Source organism: Suncus etruscus, chromosome 13, assembly GCF_024139225.1.
Source record: "Suncus etruscus isolate mSunEtr1 chromosome 13, mSunEtr1.pri.cur, whole genome shotgun sequence".
Lineage (NCBI taxonomy): Eukaryota > Metazoa > Chordata > Mammalia > Eulipotyphla > Soricidae > Suncus > Suncus etruscus.
In genome coordinates, this window is record NC_064860.1 from 16383251 (window position 1) to 16393832 (window position 10582).

Genomic DNA, 10582 nt, shown 5'->3' on the forward strand with positions numbered 1-10582 from the left:
AGGGCCAGGCATGGGACCTGTAGAATGCCATGGGAGGTGGCACTGGGGATGGGGCCTTAAACCCAGGGAGAAAGGTTGGAGCAGCAGATGGGCAAGTCTTGCCTTCTTTCTGTACCTCAGTATCAGCCTCTGCCGGGCTGCAGGTGGGGCTTGGGGGCCAATGCACAGTCCCTGAGATTTTCCCAGCATAACAATGCAGAGAAATCTGAGCCCTGGGAGAGGGAACCTACATTTTTTTTTTTCCCCGTCATCTGCGTCTTCTCCCAGCACTGTCAGGAATGCCTGGGATTAACCCACCCAAGGGTAGCTTCTTCTTGGTATGAGGCCTAGAGCATCAGGGGGTGTGAGAAGTCATGGCTTCCCCAAGAGAGGTGGGCAGGAATCAGAATTCGGACTCTAGACTAGGAAAACTGGGGTATGTGGGAGACTTCAAGATCCTCGACTCTCTGCTCCCTCTCTCAGTGTCACCACCTTGGATGCGGGCTCTGGAGGAAGATGTGCAGGCAGAGGCTGACACTTTCCAGCAGGCACCGGTGAGTCTTGCCTCAGTCCCGTTCAGCTCCAGAGGAAGGGAACTTGAGCCACTTCAACCTGGAAGTGGGGCAGCGCCTCCTGCTGTGGGCTGTGGAGGCTGAAATGTCCCCTTGACCAGCATGCCTAGGCATGAGCTGCCCAGCTGACACTACTCCACTGGTTTCGTCCCCGTGCTCTGTGGCCTGACAGCACAGTAGGAGTCCTAGGAATAGCTCCAGGACCGAACTGTGCAACCAGACGATGGTCCTCCTGGACATCTATGCCAAGGCCCCTGGACCTAGCTTGGGGTCAGATTCTTTGCTCCTCTAGCCTTGTCTTCCTGTCTGTCAAGGGGACTCAAAGACTCAAGGAAGGCCCCTGGGGCTGCCAAAAGCCACCATGTCTAGGCAGGAGGCCTCCCAGTCTGGATCGAAAGCAGCACAGACTCAGCCACTCTCTGCAGAGCCGAGGTTCCTGGGAAGTGGGAGGCTGCCAGGAAAGAGTCAGGAAAGAGGAGAAGCGGGCATTTTTTTTTTTCGATCACACCTGGCAGCACTCAGGGTTTCCTCCTGGCTCTAGGCTCAGAATTCGCTCCTGACAGGCTCAGGGGACGCTATGGGAGCCAGGATTCGAACCACTGACCTTCTGCAAGCAAGGCAAACGCCTTACTACCATGCTATCTCTCCGGCCCCAGGGGCGTTCACTCTTACACTCTTCCTACTCGGTCCTACTTCGTGCCCCTCTTCTCTCGACTGGTCTGGCCTCCCCTGCCAACTGGCCTCACCCCCAGCATCATTCCCACAGGCCCATGACGCATCCCTGCCTCAGCAGTGGCATCACGGCCGTGGCCGTGTCCTGAAGTACGTGGAGGCCTTCAGGCAACACCGGGTGGTCTACCAGCACTTGGCTGGAGAGAAAAAAGAACTGGAAAATATCGTTCAGATACAAAGTGAGCTCCTGGCCCTGCTCCGGCTGGAGAAAAGCCAGGACGAGGTAGAGTTGGAGAAAGTCCTGTTGGACCTGAGGGAGATGCTGGAGGGGGAGGAGGGAGAGGGGTGGAGAGGAAAAGAGAGAGGGAGAGAGAGGGAGAGAGGGAGAGAGAGGGAAAGATAGAGGGAGGGAGAGAGAGGCAGACAAACAGGGCTTGGGGCTCTTAGCAAGGTGGCCTGGGACCGTCCCTCTCAACCTTTCTGCCTCCCGATGCTTCCTGCCCCTTTAGAAACACAACCAAGCTCTGGCCATGGAGGAGGAGGCGCTGTGGGCACAGCTGGCCAAGCTGCAGCAGACCTAGGAGGAGTGTGAGTGGAGGGCCCAGGGGTGAGAAGCCGCCTTTGGAGAGTTAGGAGACAGGGCTCCCCAGAGAGACGGTGCCTAAGCCCCCTACCCAGGCCCCGCTATTTCCCTGGCGTGTCTGAGACCCTGGTGGTCCTCCCCACAGCGAGAGAAGTGGCAGAAGTGGAGCAGGTAGAGCAGGAGGGCTCAGAAGCGGTCAGCTAGGACATGGCCCTGAATGTGAAGGAGGAGAGGAAGACGGAGGTGGCAGCACAGACAGTGCGTCTGCAGGAGAAACAGCCCCCCTGGACTCTGCCCATTAGACTAGTGCATGAAGAGGCCTCGGTAGCTTGGCACCCTGGAGGGACCAGGAGGGGAGGGATGGCTTCCCTGAGGGCACCGCACAAGTATACCACACTCTACCTCTTGCACACAGATGCCAACAACACCTGGGTCGAGGCAGAGCCAGAGGAAAAACCCTGCACTTACCACCCTGCCTCAGAGGTCAGCACGCCTTTGGGAGCCACCCACCCTGGGATGGCGGGCCACACCGAAACCCGGCACATGCCACTGGCCTCGAAATGGGCCACAGAACAAGGCTGGGCTGCATTCACCAAGCTCTACAGCCTGAATGGACCCTCCCCCATTCATGTCTCCCCCATCTAACCCCACCCTGTCCTTCCTGCCCTCCTGATCCCCACCCTTTCCCACCCCCACCTTCCTCTTCTTTTCCTCCTTCCTCCCCTCCATCTCCCTTCTGGTCCAAGAAGGAACACCACAGCTCCTGGAGCACCACCCAAACAAAGGAGCACAGAATGAGACTCACAAAACATTGCTGGGTCTCATTGGCTGCTTGATTGCAGGCCACCAAGAGCCCAGTCAACACCGGGAGGCAACAGGGACATTTTGTTAAAAAATGCCCCCAATTCTTTGCATACCCCCCTGCGAGGGTTCCATATGGCGCTGTCCTCCACGCCCAGCGTAACTGAAGGGGAAATTTCCCAATGTCTGGAGCCCTCGAAGTCCTGCCAGGAAAGAAGGACGTTATCCTCAAACTCCTTATGAAGAACAGCTGGGAGAAGCTTCTGCTGGCAGCTCGGGCCCTTGTGGCCACTGAAAACCTAGCTCATGTCCCACTAGGGTACCTGGGGGAAAAAATCAAAGAAAACCCCTCTGTTTCCAGTGTCATCTCAGCCAGGAAGACTGGCTGTCTTGAAGTTGGCTGCTGCCACTGGAGCCACTTCGACCACTGGCCGCTTCCTTCAACAAATGCAGTCAGCTTTCTGGGAGCCGGACTTTGGGTGACTCCTGGCCCCGGGCCGACTACTAGCCCCTCACAGAGGCATCTGACGTTCAGTGGCCAATGATGGCTCTGTGAAACACTCTTCTATGCACTGTGTAGACATTGCCGTGCCTTTCAACAATAAAGCGGCTCACTCCCTGGGGCTCAGACGGTGGATGCTGGCCCGGGAAGGTTGGAAGATTGGGGTGTGAGCTCAGCCTGCCCCAGGAGACTAATCTGCAGTTCCTATGGCTCCGGCCACCAGAATGGTCTTAGCCTGTTTATAGGCTGTATAGAAATCACATGAATAAAACATGTGAGTTTCTGTTTAAATAAAGATATTATTTATTAAAATGAAGACTTTTACCCCAGTTTATTACTTTTCTCTTCTTCAAACAAACCCACGTAATTTGAACTAGCTAGTCCTGCCTCCCAGTTAGAGGGGGAAAAAAGGGAGGCACCAAGACCGAACAGGTGCAAGACTACTAAGTAGTAGGCTAGGTACAGAGGGGACCACATATTCTAGCAGCCCTGGGGGAGAGGGAAGAGGACATGGCAGGTAGGACAAAAATGGAGGTGTAGGGAGGACAAATTGGTGATGGGAATCCCCCCTGATTTTATGTAAATATGTACCTAAAATATTATTGTCAACAATATGTAAGCCACTATGATCAAAATAAAAATTATATTAAAAAAAAAGAAGGGGCTGGAGAGATAGCATGGAGGTAAGGCATTTACCTTTCATGCAGAAGGTCATCGGTTCGAATCCCAGCATCCCATATGGTCCCCCGTGCCTGCCAGGAGCAATTTCTGAGCATGGAGCCAGGAATAACTCCTGAGCACTGCCGGGTGTGACCCAAAAACCACAAAAAAAAAAAAAAAAAAAAGAAGACAAACATTTAATGAGAAACCAAAATCTTTTATAGTGGATGACACTGTTTTTAAAAAAAAGAAAAAAAAGATAAAACATCTGGGTGTGTGAAGATACTAGAAGGACCAGGTGCTTTTCTGGGGCCAATAGAACCATCCTGGCTCTCTCACAGGCCCCAAAAGAAATAACTAAACAACAAGGAATATGTGACTTTGAAGATAAGGACCAAGTGGGGCCCTGGCGCTCAGCTCACAAGCCCCAAGTAAGTGTCCATCAGAGAGACGACTGGGTGCCCACGGTCTTCAGCCGCTGAATCATGATGTCCTCATCCCTGGTCTCGTAACATGTAGGATTGGAATTAGGATCAAACTCCATCTCTGACGGGATGGAATGTCGAGAGATGATGCAGAACATGGGGCCAATTTTAGTGAAGACTCCGACCTTGTTAACCTGGGTGAGGATGGCATCCACAACTTCCCCTTTAAAGGGCCGGAAAACAAGGCCTTGTACTTGACTGGAGACAGGACAAACCCTTGGCCTAGCTGAATCACATCAGCACCTACGTTGTTGAAGGGAGTGACGAAGATCACAAAGCCATACTTGCCCGTGCAGGTGCCCTCCACTTCGGTGAAAAGCTTCTGTTTCATGGTGTTGGGCAGGTTGGGGCCAAAGTAGCGCGGGTACAGCAGGATCTCAGGTTCCAAGGAGATGTACTAGAACATCTTTATGAAGGTCCCAGCAAGGCCCCTGGGTCTGTCTCATAACTTGTCTCTATAGGCTGAAGAGAAACCACATGGAAAGAACATGTGAGTTTTTTTTTTTAAATAAAGATATTATTGATTAGAATTAAAAAGATAGATCCAGGAAGCTGAGCAGAAAGCAGTGTAGCAGTCATCTTAGTACAGTTAGCCTCATGGAGCAAGAAATCTTCCAAATATATCCCTATAATCCAAACCACAGGGTGTCAGCCTGCAGATTATAGTACCACATGGCATCATGTAAAGAGAAAAGCCCAAACATAGCAAAAAAAGATGACCAGCTGCAAATACCATGCTTGCCATGTGGTACCTATCAAAAGACTCAAGGAGCATGAGGCCACCTGTGTCAATAAAAGTGCTGTAGATGATGAACCATTTAATCTGCTAAAGATAATTTTACCAATTTCTGAGTCAAATGCAAAATCCATTGATGCTAATCAGATCCCTGATGCGGATACATGGAACATAGATACCATGCATCATTCTTCATTTGTTCTGAGAACATTTGCTCCACAAATACTGGTTTGTAAAAGTGACTCAAGAGAAATAAAGACTCTTCCGTTTCCTAACAATCAAACCTGAAGGTAAGGTCAGAAAAACTGATGGAAAATATGTGGATTAAAGAGCCAGCAGACAATCGATTCTGTTTTTTAAATGTTAGTGAATTTGAAGATTTTTTATATTAAAACTATTTTAAAGATTATTTTTCCCTATTCAAAAAAAGAAGATAAACATTTAATGAGAAACCAAAATCTTTCATAGTGAAGACACAGTTTAAAAAAAAAAAAGAAAGAAAAAAAGATAAAACATCTTGGTGTGTGAAGATACAAGAGAGACCACGTGCTATTCTGGGGCCAATAGAAACCTTTCTGGCTCTCACACAGGCCCCAAACAAAATCTCTGAACAACAAGAAAGGCGTGACAGCCACACCTTCAAGATAAGGACCAAGTGGGGCCCTGGCGCTCAGCTCAAGCCCCAAGTAAGTGTCCATCAGAGAGATGATCACAAAAATGTCATTCTTGTCCAAGTGGGTGCCCATGCTCTTCAGCCGAATGTCATCTTTCTGCTGAATCATGATGTCCTCATCCTAGTCTCGTAACACGGAGGATTGGAATTAGGATCAAACTCCATCTCTGACTGGATGGAATGTCGAGAGATGAAGCAGGACATAGGCCAATTTCAGTGAAGACTCCGACCTTGTTAACCTGGGTGACAATGGCATCCACAACTTTCCCTTTAAAGGGCCAGAAAACAAGGCCTTGTACTTGCCTGGAGACAGGACAAAGCCTGTCTGGATCACACCAGCACCTATGTTGTTGAAGGGAGTGTCGGAGATCACAAAGCCATACTTGCCCGTGCAGATGCCCTCCACTTCGGTGAAAAGCTTCTGCTGCAAGGTGTTGGGCAGGTTGGGGCCGAAGTAGCACGGGTGCAGCAGGATCTCATGTTCCAAGGACATATGGTAGAATATCTTCCCGAATGTCCCAGCAAAGTCCCTGAGTCTGTCCCATAATCTGTCTTTATAGGCTCAATAGAAATCACGTGGATGTGAATTTCTAAAAAAAAAATGCCCAAGAATTATGAAGAACCATGCCATTTGAACTGGGGGACAAGTGTCCCCCACAAGCTACAGATTATTCGGGGGACAGAAATTGTCCCCAAATTGCATGCCAAACCAGAGGCAGAAATATTTCCTGAACTGAACTTTATATCAAGGATAGGAAGTCCCCCTATGGTGGCTTCCAAATGAGGGGACAACAGTGTCCCAACAAGCTGCTCATTATATTGGGGGACAGAAAGTGTCCCCCAAAATGCATGCCAAACTAAAGGTAGAAATGCTTCCTAAAGTGAGCTTTATTTGGGGACAGTAATGTCCCCCTATGTTGGATTCTTAATCAGGGGACAACAATGTCCCCACAAGCTACACATTATATCGGGGGGCAGAAAGTGTCCCCCAAAATACATGCCAAACCAGAGGCAGAAATGCTTCCTAAAGTGAACTTTATCTGGGGGACAGTAATTTCCCCTATGGTGGATTCCTAATCAGGGGACAACAGTGTCCCCTCAAGCTGTACATTATATCGGGGGACAGAAAGTGTCCCCCAAAGCAAACAGGAAAGCAGGAGCAGAAGTACCTTAACTGAGCTTTATCTGGGGGACAGTAATGTCCCCCATTGGTGGTAATTGAATTGGGGGACAACAGTGCCCCCATAAATTACAGCTTATATCGGGGGACAGGAAATGTCCCCCAAAGTGCACACTAAACCAGGGGCAGCAAATCTCTCAAACTGAGCTTTATCTGGGGGACATTAATGTCCCCCAATGGTGGTTTCCTAATCAGGGGACAACTGTTTTCCCAAAGCAGCACCTTAGATTGGGGGACAGAAAGTGTCCCCCAGACCACACACTGAACCATGGGGCTGAAAATGCTTTCCAAGGGAGTATTTATCTGGGGGACTGTATGTCCTCCATGGGTGGCATCTGAATTGGGGTGCAATAGTGTCCCCCAAAAGCAGCACCTTAAATAGGGGACAGATAGTGTCCCCCAAACTGGGCACTGACACAGGGGGGCAGAAATATCTCCCCAACTGAGCATATTATCTAGGGGACAGTGGATCAGGGACGACAAAAATGTCTCCCTATTTAGCATTTTGGACTCCACATTTCCATTTACTGCTCCATTTGGATAATGGGAAATGCCCAGGGAGTAGCAGGGTGTGGGCTGTGCTGGAGGTTGGCCGGCATACCCTCTCAGATTGTACTTCAGATGTGTCCAGAGGCCCAGGGAAGAGACGCCTTTGAAAAATGCAGGCCTGCCTACACGAGCTTTCTCTGGCACCACATGGAGTCATTGAAAAGCACACCAAATGAGAAATCTAGCAGACCTCTCTTCAGGCCCTGAGACTCAGTGAAACACTTCAGAGGGGTGCCTGAAGGAACTCAGTTCTTTAAGGAAACCCTTGTAGAGAGGGTCTTATGTGCAGAATCAGACACTGCGGGCAAACATGCCAATCTCTTGGCACCTCCAAAACCTGGCCACACTCAACCCTTAACTGAAGGAGCTCCCAAAGCCAAACAAAAGTCAGAACTGCCACAGCACACATGGCGTGTTCCTGGGAGACACCATGGCAGCATCACTGCTACAGTTGGATCTGCTTCTGATTCCAGCATTCTTTGCAATGACTGGGGCATCCTGATCATTGGAGGCAGAGAGGAAGGAGAAGATATTCTCTGACATGCTCTGTCCTATTTCCTTCCTTGTTCAAATAAATGGCTATGAATCTGCACCAGGCCATGTGCGTGTGTGTCACTGAACAGGGCACAAAGCTCTTTTGCCAGTGCAAAAGCGTGCTTCTGGATTGTGGGGAATTTGTCTTAGAGGCCTCTCCATGTCCAAGATACCACCTGCACCCCCAGATGAGGCCTGACAGTGGGGCCTAGAAAAGTCTCCACTACTGGTTAACAGTCTCACCAACTGCCGAGTGTCACAGGACGGAGAGTTGAGTGATAGCAGCCCTGAACTTTTCCTCCCAGTCAGGCACTTCCACGGACTCTCCTTGCCCCTGTTCAACATATGTTGAATTAAATCATTAACAATGGAGCTGGATGGCGATGGATGGTGAAGGATTTCTCTCTGCCACCCCAGGCCACGTGGCTCTGCAACCCCCATCCAGCCGGCGGGTCTGGGGTTCAGGGAAGCGACAGGAGTTGAACTTATTCACAGGCAGGCATCAGGAAGCATCAACTTTATTCATGTCCTAACCACCACAGGTGTGTGGCCTATCTCATAACCTTTCAAGCATTCAGCCATTCTTAGCCCTGCATCTTAACTCCTTTCAGCCATCTCCCTTTGGCCTCCATCCTGGTCAAAGACCAAAAGAGGCAGCGACCCAGAAGCCAGAGCTGCAGCAGGGCAGAGCCAGCAGCGCCCCCCAATCCCCTGGCTCCAGGGTTTATCTACCTATTCCAAGACCCCTCCCAGGAATGGGCGGGGTCTTGCAGGTAAGGTCACACCTAATATTCAGTTCCCAAGACCCCTCCCAGAAATGGGCGGGTCTCAGATAGGTACACCTAAATCCAGGGTGGAGTTACATGTTCTTTTGTGCCCTTCTGCGGGAACCACCAGGACAATCCATACCTGCCCACCATCCTGGCTGTATGTTGCCGACCCTCTTGTGTCTAGATGAGGACTTGCATATATACATATATTTATATTTATATATAAATTATTTATATTATATATTTATATTATTTATTTTTATTATTACAATATAAATATATTGTATAATTATAGTATATGCATAAATATTTCTATTTATATTTATATATGTGCAAGTCCTCATCTATATATATATATATATAGGATCTACCCTAACCCCAGCACTGGGCCCCATTAATGAAGCCCTTCAATTCCCACTGAGCACTCCATACAACCCAAACAAGGAGGCACACTTGTTTGCCATCGTTCCAAAATGCCTCTGATTCTCAGCCATGTGCCTGATCAGTGGATCAGTGACCAAGATGCAGGTGCATAACAGACGCTGTGCACAGAGCTGGGAGGACGGGGATGAATGGGGTTGGGCACTCTCCTCATTCGTGTGTGGATACACACATGAAGAGAGCGATGTGGCATATTTAGGTACCTTGTCATCAGGCCACAGGATCCCCCTAGGGCAGCACAGTGGTGTTGAGTCCCCAGTTCTACAAGTGAGCATCGAAAACAAATCAGATCAACAAACTGAAAGAAGGTGCGAGCTTCCCAAACACCATACTTGGGTGGCCAGCTAAGCACGAGGATTCTCCAAGTCACAGGGAAATAAGGACAGGATCTTGAGGCTGGGGACTTGCTTTGGAGTCATGGAAGAGCCATCCTGGGGGTCTGAGGAAGGGCAGACAGAGGTGGAAGGGGCAAGGGGCTCTAAGGTCCAGTAGACTTGCTGCCAGCAGTGGGAGGAATCAGAGATAGAGAAGGGGAGAATACACAAAAAAGGGACACAGTGGGAGCTTCTGGGACAGGAGCAGGAGGACATATGGAGGGAGTAGACAAGAGGGGAGGTCCTGGGAAGGTTCTGGAAAGGAGAGAAAGGAGAGGGGCCATGGGGCTTGGACACTCTTCTCCCTCGCATACTGGCCCCTCATTCAACCAGCAGGCCTCCCTGGCCTCCAGTCCTGCTCTGCTTCATCTACCAGCACTCTTCTCCCTTTGTGCCCTCCTACCCAGGACTAGATAGATGATGCTTGGGTGCCATTTGGAAGGACAGAGTTAGGGGAGAGAAGATACTGTTTGAACCCTGAGGGCTCAGCTAGGAGGATGGCTGGAGATGGTGGGAGCACACGAGACCCCTCAGACTGCAGGAAGCTGGGCCTCCTCACCAGGCAGCTTGAGCATGTGGGCTCGGACTGGTGGGTCAGCAGCTGGGCACTAATAGCCACAGGCTCTATGACTGAGAAGGGAGCTTCTGATGGTTGGGAACCTCTGGTCACCTCTGGTCAGGTGAGGCTCTGTCCTTCCTGCTGGGGAAGAGAAGGCATCAGTGCTGGGCCAGGGGCTGTTGGCCTTCTGAGTCCAGCCATGAAATGGAGTAAGTGATTCAGCTTGCATAGTAGATTGTTCCCAGGCATAACAACTGCCTCTTTATGCTCATGACCAAGTTGTTCAAGATTTGCTGCAGCAGTTACAAGCTCTTCTATAAAAATATTCTGAGCCAATATTTAGTATTCACATAAGAGCCCACTCTAGACTCCCAAGGCCTATGGCTTTCGGGAATGAAACTGTTGATTGATTGGTCATGTCAATATTTAAGTCACCTGCAGAAGAACATGCAGCCCTTCATACAAATGCCTGTCTTTTACATGTCAACTATCATATTCTATGAAAACAAGCC

General features: G+C 49.9%; 2 pseudogenes; both read right to left on the reverse strand.

The window, feature by feature from the left end:
• Positions 1-4211: 4211 nt before the first annotated feature.
• Positions 4212-4660, reverse strand: LOC126025729 (DNA-directed RNA polymerase II subunit RPB7-like; annotated as a pseudogene).
• Positions 4661-5233: 573 nt separating this feature from the next.
• On the reverse strand, positions 5234-7935 carry LOC126025730 (DNA-directed RNA polymerase II subunit RPB7-like; annotated as a pseudogene).
• Between the last annotated feature and the right edge of the window lie 2647 nt (positions 7936-10582).